The 11,600-nt window shown below is 39.4% G+C and overlaps 1 protein-coding gene across 3 annotated transcripts in view; it reads left to right on the top strand.

The window, feature by feature from the left end:
- Window positions 1-4,312: 4,312 nt before the first annotated feature.
- Window positions 4,313-11,600, top strand: part of cdk17 (cyclin dependent kinase 17) — a 53,256-nt gene continuing 45,968 nt past the window's right edge. For all 3 annotated transcript variants that reach the window (XM_020601306.1, XM_020601305.1, XM_020601307.1), the window contains exon 1: window positions 4,313-4,619. The gene's annotated coding sequence lies outside the window, so the exon portion shown is untranslated. The remainder of the gene's footprint in view (window positions 4,620-11,600) is intronic.

The following is an 11,600-nucleotide window of genomic DNA, read 5'->3' as shown; positions in this document are numbered from 1 at the left end:
CGTGTTTCGACTACTGCTATGACCAGCTGCAAAGCTGGCACTAGGGACGTCTCGGTTGATGTTTCTGTGTAGTATGGTGCTAGCCCAACTGAGGGGATATAATGTATAGGCCTGGTGGGTTCAGGGTCTTTCATCTTACATCTGCCTGCGAGCAGTTTGGAGGTGCAAGATACCTGAGCGTGTAATGTTAATTTTACCTGTGATCCTTTGAATAAATCAGCACTGTTTTGAAGTTACTTGGACTGTCTCGTCTCTCAGAGTTAGCAATGGTAAGAAGAACCAAAGTCCTTCATTACAATGAAGATGCAGACATTATGTCTCCACAAAGTTACAGCATAAAGTTCCAACTCAGTAGAGTTTGACAGTCATCAATACAGTTTTAATATGTTTCAAATATGCCACCTTGGTGTGAGAGATTAAGCTTTATTCCTATGTCCAGGGGCCATGGCCTTCATATAGTGTGTGTGTGTTTTTTTTGTTTCTGACTGTGATAATTGATTTTTGTGGTGCTTATTGAACGGGTCTGTCCAAATCTGTTGACCTTGACCATTTTATTCCTGTTTAAACCGGTGGGAGAGAATTGTACTATATTTACTCTAAAAGCGGGTGGGTAGGTTGTCTTGAAGGGTAGTATTTTAGCTTTTGGTCTTAGGTTTTTTAGCATTAATTCACAAAATTATACATTGGCTGAAATAAATCCTAATTCTTGTGGATAAAGCAAGCGTCTCTGTGTTTTTTCAGACTTATTTGAGAGTGTGAGAACCCAGTTCTTGTAGAGTTTGTATGAAATTGACCTATTTATTTCGGAACGATGATAGTCTGGGATTGGGATGTACTAAAAAATTAATTGGTGTCTGGGTTACCCAGGCCTCTATATTGGCCTGTCACAGTTTAAAAACACATTTTCAATAATTCATATGGAGAAAAAAGCGTTACTACTGTCATACATTGTCATTGTTATGCCCCAGTTCTTTTATTGGACAGATCTGAATAACGATGGAGTCCGTCTTTCTTCATTTTAGTGCTGATTTATTTAAACAACAAATAAAGATTACAGAACACAACTCGGGTGGCTCCCTGCTCCAGACAAGCTGCTGGAGGAAAGGAGCTCTCGGAAACACAGAGCCTAATACATTTATAAGTTTTTGGGCTAACCCCTTACACAAAAAGATTACAAGCATCATGAGATGGAGACAGTCCGACGTCTCCATCTCTTATCTAGAGCTCCAGCTGCATGAAGCCGCTGGCAATAACAAAATTAAGAATTTAGATGTGTGTGTTGTCACGTGGTGCGTAACTAAAACATTCATTCAGACATAATTCTAACACAGGATGAATACAAGAAAACAATTGGTGTCAAGGTAACTGTAGCTCACATTTCAGAATCAACACTGTCTTCTAACCTTGAGGCAAAGCAGACTAGAACAGACTTTGATTCTTACTAAATTGCATTACTTACACATGAATGTCTAATAATTATCTGACTGATTTACTAATATCTAACATCATTATTAAACACATAATTCACCCACAAACAATTCTCTAATTATCTAATAAATGCATATACTTGCCTATCTAAAGTAATGTAGTTAGGAATGGTTAAGATATTGAGTGTGCAGGGATTACTAAATAATGCAAAAAAAGAAAAATTCATTTTAAATTTACACTTAGTAGTCTCAGAGGTCACTGGACAGGTTACATGGGTCAAACACAACACGCTTGTCAGATGGTGGCAGTGTTGATTCACACAGAGCTTTCTTGAAAGCACAATCATACATCTTCTCTGGAATACATTTAATAACATGAAATAGCACTGGTATCATTTATTCACAGTATTATTAAAAGGTGCATAGTAAGTTCACTTGTAGGGTCTATGTGTGTGTGAAGAAGTAAGCCGAGAGTTTGTGATCCAATAAGGTGTCATAAAACAGGAGGGAGTCTATTGTCAGGCCAGAGGTTTTTGTGTATTCTGCAGGCTCGGGAAGAAAAATGGTGAACAATAGGAGGGGGTTCTGAGGTGTTAAACACGTCTGAAGAGACAGTCCTCTGTCCCTGCCCTGTGAAGGAACTTGCACATGGTTTGCCCATCTGCTGTCAGGTTTGTTATAGGGGATTTGTTGGGTTTTTCCTCTATAATAGTGTTAGGTATTTTTAGCCAGATAGATATTGGATAGATACTTTATGTATTAGAAATGTTTAGTGGAGATAGAATGTCTAGTTAGACTGTTAAATGCTTAGGCCTGCTTATGAGTTTCTACAGGGTACATCTGGTCAAGGATACAAGAGAGAAAAGTTGATGACTGTCAGCAGACAGGGTGTATAATATTATTATTATGACGTGTATAACTGTAGCCTTAGCCATAATATGCTCTTATGTTTAAGTCACAACATGTTACTAGAGGTCGTGAGAATGTTTTTAGCTACACACCACTTAAACAACAGACATACACATTCACACGTTGATTTGGGGTCTTTCATCTTACATCTGCCTGCGTGCATGTTGGAGGTGCAAGACACTTGAGCGTGTAATGTTAATTTTACCTGTGATCCTTTGAATAAATCAGCACTGTTTTGAAGTTACTTGGACTGCCTCGTCTCTCAGAGTTAGCATGGTAAGATGGACCATATCCTACAATAGTAATAATAACAATAATAACAGTAAGGTCTATACCTTACTTTGTAAAGTGTCCTTCAGATGAGTTTTGTTGTGATTTAGTGGTATACAAACAATATTGAATTGAAAATTGAATTGACCCTGTGCGCACTGGGCAGAAGGGATGAAAATCCCCTTCTGACTCATTTCTATGTGGAGGGGGAAAGAAACCGTACAGGGAGATGCCCCTGGATCGAAAAGAGGATGTTATTATTTTTGGCATGTACACAGATCTTGGTCTCAGGATTGCCAAACTGTAATCCTGGTGGATAGAGAGGTACGACGATGGGACCTAAAGCGCGCACAGATTGTCCACACGTTTAGCCGATATCAAGGTTAGAAGGAGCGAAGTTTTCAGAGAGAGGAATTTGAGGGAAATCTGTGTCATGGGTTCAAAGGGGGGTCCCCCGAGCTTGCGCAAAACCAGGGGTAAATCCCACTATGGCATCATAGAATGAACCACAGGACACTGTCTACAAACTCCCCTCAAGAAGCCTCAAAACCCTTATAGCAGGGTGAAGCTTTCACAGTAGACAGGGTCAGGTCTCTCTCTGGTCTGTAAGAAGACCAACACCTGAGCCAGTGAGCATGCCGTGGGAACCATGCCTCTCTCCACACACCACCATTTCACCACATAGGAAGCCATTGTTGATCAGGTCCTAGTGCCCTGAATTGTGTGTATAACCGCTGGAGGCAGACCTAGGCTCTCCACATCTTCCCATTCAGGGGCCCAGCCCACAGGCACTGCCCTCTCAGTGAATACTGTTGGATCAAGCTGTCCAGCTGAGAGAGTGTGTCCTTGTGCTATGGGCACTGCCATGGCTTGCCCGACAGCAGTTGGACCAGTGTTGGAAAGCATGATGTGCTTATGTGCTCTAGGGCTACTAGTCCTGTGTACAGTATGCAAGAGGAGACGAAGGATCAGTGGGATGGGAAGGTGTAGAGGAGACCTGTGGGCTAGGGGTGGTGAGCAAAGGCATCTACACCCAAAGGACGTTCATCCCAATTGCTCATGGAGAACCATAGATTGTACCATGCATTCCTAAAAGCTAGGGCTCTAGTCAGGGACTTTCTGTGCAGTTTGCATGTTCTCCCTGGGTTTCATTAATTTTACTAGATGCAGCCTTTTGTCTAGAAGGAAGTGACACACAGCCAAAATTAAACTAACAGCGTGATAGATGTGTAATTAATTCTCTAGTTTCTGTTTCTCCTGGTTTCTCTGAGATTATGATTTGTTACTTAGAATAAGGCTGTTGATAGAAATATTCATCCCTTTCAAAATAATCACAGAAAGAGAAATGAATTTTCGTAGATTTTTTTATGAAACAATCTTTTAATTTCAAATTGAGAAAATAAATTTTAATGTTAATTTTTTTATATTATTTGAAAACGAGTCAACATTTCTTTCCTGTTCTATATGGCACATCTTATATACAGTATATCTAAAAGCAACCATGAGAATGTATGTAAATAAGTATACATGTATGCATGTATCAATCTAGAAATTATTTGATTAAATTCATTTTAGTCACTAATTTAACACTGTAACCGGAAACTGTAAAACCCGTGATTGGTATTTGTATTTAGCTATGTTGTGAAGGACAACAACCTCAGGTCGCTGAGAGTGGTTTTATTTTGAAATACAACAGGAAGTCTTGATGTGTCCAGCATTTAGGAACTAGCTATACCTCTCCCGTTTGCCCCGTCGACAGCAGATCTCCCTGCTGTGTCTTTAAATTGTTTCAGCGCCATACAAACAACATTTTGGATGTTCTGCCCGAAGCTCTCCATTCTCATACCCCTAAAGTCAGTGTGTGTTTCTGAGGATATTTGTTTTTTCTGTCGTTGCGTTTTGAGCCAAAACCAAACACAGACGTAACTGTGTTTAGGCTGTTTCAGTGGGCGGATAAAGCGAAGGAGCGCACCCGAGCAGTCGGCTTGAAACGGCGGAATTCACAATTTTCAGGTAAATTAGCTCAAATGTCATTTCTCGATAATACCCAGGCAGTTTCATTATGGACCCCGTGATATTACATTTCGTTCTGCAACGGAAGAGGAGGTGTGAACAGTGGTGTGTGGAAATGACAACACAGAGGAAACGGCAACTGAAAATTTAATTCAGCCACATTCAAACGATATATTTTTTCAGCTACTGTCCGTTTGACCCTTAATAATCACGATTGTTGGGTTTGCCCCTCGCACAAAATTCTAACTAAGATAGTCTTATTTTGCATGAAAATAGTTGTTTGTTTGCATAGCATGTGTAGGCTATTGACAACGAGGCAGCGGTTGGAGACAGTAGCTGGAAAAATATATTAGATATTAATGCAGGAATATATCCAAATTAGACTAACCTAAACCATAGATATACTGCCTGTTGAAATTGAGTGAGAAGAACATTCCAGCATTAGTGTTATGATGTCTGGGTGAGAATTGGCATCATACAATAAGGCTGACATGGGCTGAGATGAAATTCAGTCGAATTAATTCGAATGCGCCACCATCACCACCACCAAATTGTAAAAAATAAGAAGTATAGAATTGGGCTTAATATTTTGAGGTAGAAAAATTAAAAAATTGAAAAATCGACCCCGCATTGAAAGCTTACATGATGTATTTAGAACGTGTAGCCAATGCTTCGACCCACTTGTCTCCTTCAGGGCATATAAGCTGCAGGGGTAAGATAGTCAGGCGAGTCTGTAGAATGGACACTTTGTGGTAACATTAACTTTGGTGCCTCACTTGGATAGTGAGATTGCCCATGAGTTCTCAAATGTGTTATTGTACTTGAGTAAGGCATCTGCTTTTTTGCAAACTGTTTACCTTGACACCACTCTGGTGTCATTATTGTCCAATAAACAAAAACCTTGCTCTGTACTATCCTGCATTTTGTCCTTGCAAACATAATGTTACTAGCCTACTTTACTGAGAGGTCAACAGGACATATAACTGGTCAAGCTGATGGCGAATTTTAAGAACATCCTGTTGGACCGCAAGGCAAATTATATCAAACATCCTGTTGCACTTATTCACATAGCATACACTGTTGGATTTGAACAGGTCATTACAGCTCAAATAGTTTTAACCATATTTGAACAAATGTTCTAAATTCAAATAAAAAGTGACAGCTGTACTATACAAATAAATTTTACTGAAATGAATTGAATTTGAATGCCATGGCACACACATTAGTCCAGCCAGTATCCTTACTTATCTGCAGTACCGTATCTCCACTATAGTTAAAAGAAAAGTAATGGCACTGTTTGCAATTTCCTAGTTTTCTACATAAATTGGTCATGAAATATGATTTGATCTTCACAAATATTAACAATGTTTCTATGCCCCCTAATAGTTGAATAGTCGAGTCATTAATTGAGAGACCTGTCAATTGACTGAAACTCTTCTAGTCAAGCCTTTGGTTTTATTTTATTATATTAAATTTTTTGTCAGCACTGTGCATAACAATAGAAGGTATCCCCAGCCTGGTAGTCTGCCAAGCAGCAATTTGCTCAGTAATTCCCCCTGTGTTCAGGTGGGAATACCCACTTCAACTGTGACACTGCCCAGTACATGGATTACATTAAGGTCAGATCTATTTAGCAAATTGTGGAACAAGGAGAAAAAGATAACGAAACTCAATAGGACAAGCCACATACTACAGGTGAGATTTGTACTTCATTCTAAGTGTTTTCAGACATCGTGGTCAGCTTTTACAAGAGAAAAGACTGTGGTGGTGATGTGGCTGGTGTTATGAGTCCAGGTTGTTTACCCATCTCTGTTAAAGTGCAACACCCAGCCATTTACCTCCTGTTTCTGTGACATGCATCCATCCTAATGGGACTATCAAGATAAAAATGCGCAGGGAAAACATTTCAAAGAGGAATTGTTCTAACTGCAAGCTGGCGCACATCAAACGGACAGTAACAACATACACTGCGGTTAACCGACGGAAGAGACTTAAACTTATTGGTAAACTAGGCTATAATGATTCAGAAAAAGTTTGCACAGGGTATTGCTTGGGTATAGAAAAATATAAAAATCTACCTCTGGTGTGCTTCAGTTTAAGGATTCCTCTTCTCAGAAAAGTTAAAAAAAAAAAACTGAGGCACTTGAGGATATCAAAATATAAAAATCCTTTAATATTTCATGGCTATACAGATGTGTTATCTGTCTGTTGGCTGCAGCGAGATCAAACAACAACGGTGACTTTTTTGTCCTGTCATCAATTTAATTCACAGAGTTAGCAATAGATAGCGATAGCTGGTACGACCCCACTGATATAAGTTTAACCAATAATAGTGCCAATTAATAGAAGCTGCTACTTGAACAAATTCCACAATGGGCTTTGCTAACAAGACTGCATACATCACTGCAACTGCTATGCGGCACGGGTGGCATTGTTGGTGGGGGTGGGGTCTTGAATATTTGAATGCTAAAACTGAAAATTGATTGCCTACCCAACAAACAAATATTCAAATATTTGGATATTCTGGTCCAGCCCTACTCTGTAGTAGATTTACTCGATGTTTAGGGTCATTGTCCTGCTGCATCATCACTGAATGCGCTCAACTCCTGCTGCCAGTGTTGTGTGGAAAGTGGACTGCACAACGAACCGCAATGGCGTTAATTAATAATTTGATTTTCTCCTCTCCTCCTCTGGGCAGCACGGTGGCACAGTGGTTAGCACCGTTGCCTCACAGCGAGAAGGTTCCGGGTTCGGGCCCCACCCGGGACCTTTCTGTGTGGAGTTTGCATGTTCTCCCCGTGCTTGCGTGGGTTCTCTCCGGCGACTCCCGATTCCGTCAGCTCTATAAACTTTCACAGAAGTAATAGAAATATTAAAGGGATAGATGGTGATGTACTTTGACATAAGGTGGGGTGTGTTGCTTATAAACAGCGGTGTCAGTGTTTGTACAGTAGATGAACTCGGGCTCTTGATCCTGAGGTTAGACATATCAGTTTTTGAATAATGATTGATTTCAACTGCAATAAGAAACCAAACGGAAGAACTGAAAAATTCCTCTTGTATAAAAGGTATCGATTTAAGGAAAAAATTGTTTCAATTTAGGTAACATGGTCAATGACCCACTGAATTAGGAAAAGAACAGCTGATAAGGGACACTTGATACAGGGTCAGATTTAGGGAGCACACTCACTGATACCTGATGGCTGGTTTTGGTTAAGGTTATAATCATTATTGATTGATACCATAAAGATTGGAAATGTGGGTAAACTGCTAGCCTGGCTCTATGTTTTTATATGTATGTTTACACTGAATGTTGCTCACCAAAACATATTGTGTGCATCCTTGAGGACTAACAAATATGTTAAATACACTGACCACCCACTAGTCACACCTGTACAATTGTATACATTTCAATACAACACTTCCGCTATAAAAGCGATTTCTGTAATGCATAGAAATGCATTATACAAGTATAAGACCATTTACCATTATTTCTCCCTCCTCCTCATCTCCACATTCAATTTTTCACAGCTTTGAGATTGAATATTAAGCCACATTTTCCATCTCATTTCCTCATTCTGATAATGTAGTTGGGAAAGAAGAGCAAAACAGCAGCAGAAGAGGAGAGATTAAGAAAGGAAGGAAGATGAGATATGGAAGTAGGAAGGTGGCTGTGGTGTGTGTGTGTGTGTGTGTGTGTGAGATCATTAACCCGGTAATTAGGCCTCATCATCTATTGTCTCTCCTCCCTTGCTCGCCTTTTGAAGTCACCTCCACGGGACTCCCCACAGTGCAATAGGGAGGCATCCAGGAGCGTGTATAAGAGTGGTAGAGTAGTGATTGTAGGGAATGTAGATCAAAATGTATGTCTGTGTGTAAGAAAATTTATGAAGATTTTGATGATGAAAAGAGGAGAAGTCTAGGGAGCTTAGCTCTCAGCTCTTCATGTCAGATTGCTTGCGCTGCTTTTTATGTTCTCCCCCACACACATCATTCATTGGGCAGATGCTGTACACACAGATTTATACACGCACTCACAGATCAAATGAATGTTTTTGTTTTGGTTTGCTACTGAGATAAAACCTGGCTTTGTTGCACTCCTCTCTAAGGGAAACAAAGAGCGCTTATCTAACATACAGTGTGTTTGTGTGCTTAAGGGGGAAAATGCGTATGTGGTTGTGCGTGTTTCCAGTGCAGTCATTTTAAATTGCTTTTGTGATTTTATGTTATTTATACATTTATTTTTGTATGCTTGCTTTTCAGTGTCATTAGATGAAATGTACTCTTTTTTTACCATTACTGGACTGCCTGATGTTTGTGTGTTGTTGGGGGTGCTGATAGGGCCAGCATGATACACATCCCCTCAAAGTGGGCTTATCACACAAGTTACAGGACAACACAGCATACACACTGTGAATGGGAGAGGGGAAAATGCTTAACGAATGCTAAAATTCTTTGCATTTTTTAATTTGTAGAGAAAGGACATAACAAAAACGCCTCACAGCAAGTGTAAATGTAGTCATTGTTGCTGTTCAGCTCAATGGTCAGTTCTGAGACAATAGCTTGTAGTGTTTTAAAACAAACTACAAACTGTTAAATGTGTGTGGATGCTGATATACTTGAGGATTGCCCTTTAAATGCCTGAAATCAATTGCTGAAACTGCCGAAGGATGAGGAAAAGTGGCTGAAGTTCTTTTTTTTTTTTTAATAGTTGAGAAGAAATGGCTGAAGTTTTTTGTTGATTATGCTGAAGAATGAAATGCAATAAATACCAGCAAGAATTCCCTTGAAGAGCTGGACATTTTGATACCTGAATGGCTTTTCTAGATGAAAGTATGCTTGGCTTGTTAAGATGCGAAAATTTTCCCATTGGTCCCCACAAAGTAGGTAAAACAAGTAGGTGTGTGTGTGTGTGAGCAGTCCCCACATAGTAGGAAAAACTAGGGGTGTGTGTGTGTGTGTGTGTGTGTGTGTGTGAAAGAGAGTAGTCCTACACCCTGAGGAATACTAGACTGTGGCTATTGAAATGAGATAGAATATAAATGGTAATTGTGCAAAAACTGTAAAAGATATCAAAAAGCTGTTTACAGTGTGAATAGCTGAAGAGTCACTGAATAGGGAAGAGTTGAAATGGTGTTTTAGCTGAAGGTATTAAGATGTGAAAATGTTTCCCATTCATTTGAATGGGGCACAATTTGCTGAAAAATTGAATAGCTGAATATTTAAAAAAGTATAAAGGTTACAAAAAAGAAAAATACAAGCAAGCATGTCCTTGAAAAGTTGAACATTTTGATATCTGAATGCCTTTTCTAGATGAAAGTATGCTGAAGAAGTCAGGTGCCAAAAAAAAAAAAAAAAACGGATGGAAGAAACCAGAATAATAAAGAATAGGATAACATAGTGTGGATGCTTCACAGTGCCAACTTAATTAGTTTTAGTGAGTTAGTGCATGTGTAGTGCATGTCTTTTCATTTGACTGTTTTTCTGTTTGTTTTTGTGACAGTGGTGTAATTATTTTCTCCTCCTACATGGCCAGTAGTGGGAAGACCATTAGAACACTTCATTCATATGAGTATATACAGATTTTTTTCCCCCCATACATGAAGTAGTTTCCCCTAATGCCTGTAAACAGACTATGATGTGCAAAGTCAGAGGAGCTCCCTTGAATTGATTGAATTAGACAAAAACAGAGATTCCTGTTTGGTTCTTTTATCTATAACAGTTTTTAATTAAATTCCAGAAAACAATGTGTAATTGTTTATTATTATTGGTGTTAGATTTAATTTATATTACCCACCCCTAACCTTACTCAAATATTACTTGAGTAGAAGTAAACTTTGTGAAAATTGCTAAATAAAAACTTAAGTAGCTTTGCTGACAACTACTGAGGTAATGAAAGAACTGTAATGTATGGCTCTCATAAGAATATAGCATATAATAAATGTTGTGATATATCACTTTAATCTATGAATTTGGGATTTTTTGAAATTGTGGCCTAATGTTTATAAAATTTACTTTGACTTTTGTAGTTGCACACAATATAAAGAACCCTGTGGAAAAACTATACACCTCCAGTGCATTTAATATTAACACACACACACACACACACACACACACACACACACAAACCTAAAAGCGCTTGTAAGTTTCTGTAAATGTGTGTGTTTGAATGCACAGATTCCAGTGAGCAAGTTATGATTGTGTGTTGGTGTGAGATTGTGGTCACAAGCCCTGACATTGATTGATGAAGTGAATGCAGTGTCATGGATGAGAAATTGCTGGCCGTTTGAGTAGACAGAGAAATGGTGTTGGGAGCTAACAAGCTTGGGAGAGAGAGAAAGTAATAGAGAGAGAGGGACAGCAACAGTACGGGTCAGCTCGTTTTCTGCTGAGGGTCAGGTGGGATGGGTGAGGCATTTCTGCTGCTGCTTCCTTACTGCATTTCCACACACACACACACAAGGGGTGTTGACACAGCAATACAATGAGCAGGGGACTGGCTTGAGGCAGGTGTTTCCTGTGACCTGGATGGCTACTATGTCAACACAAAACGTGCTCGTCTGGAACAACACTTGCATGTGTTTGAAGACGTATATATGTGTGTGTGTGCTACTGATATTACTCTCTCCTCCTTTGATTGGAATTTATTTATCACAGTTTGAAAGTGTAAGTGAAAACAGCTGTTTTGACGTGATATTCATACTTTATTCATGACTTATGCATGTGCTGTTCAAGCATTTTGCAGAGTGGTCAATGCGCAATTACAGATGTGGACAAAATTGTTGGTACCCTTCTGTTAAAGAGAAACTCACAATGGTCACTGAAATAATGTGAAACTGACAAAAGTAATAAATTAAAATGTACTGAAATTAACAAATGAAAATCAGTCATCCATCCATCCATCCATTTTCTTCCGCTTATCCGGGGCCGGGTCGCGGGGCCAGACCTCCCTCTCTCCAGACACTTCCTCCAGCTCCTCCG

Source organism: Monopterus albus, unplaced genomic scaffold (genome assembly GCF_001952655.1).
Source record: "Monopterus albus unplaced genomic scaffold, M_albus_1.0 scaffold51.1, whole genome shotgun sequence".
Lineage (NCBI taxonomy): Eukaryota > Metazoa > Chordata > Actinopteri > Synbranchiformes > Synbranchidae > Monopterus > Monopterus albus.
The sequence above is the reverse complement of the archived record's forward strand: the minus strand, read 5'-3'. Positions and strand labels throughout refer to the sequence as shown.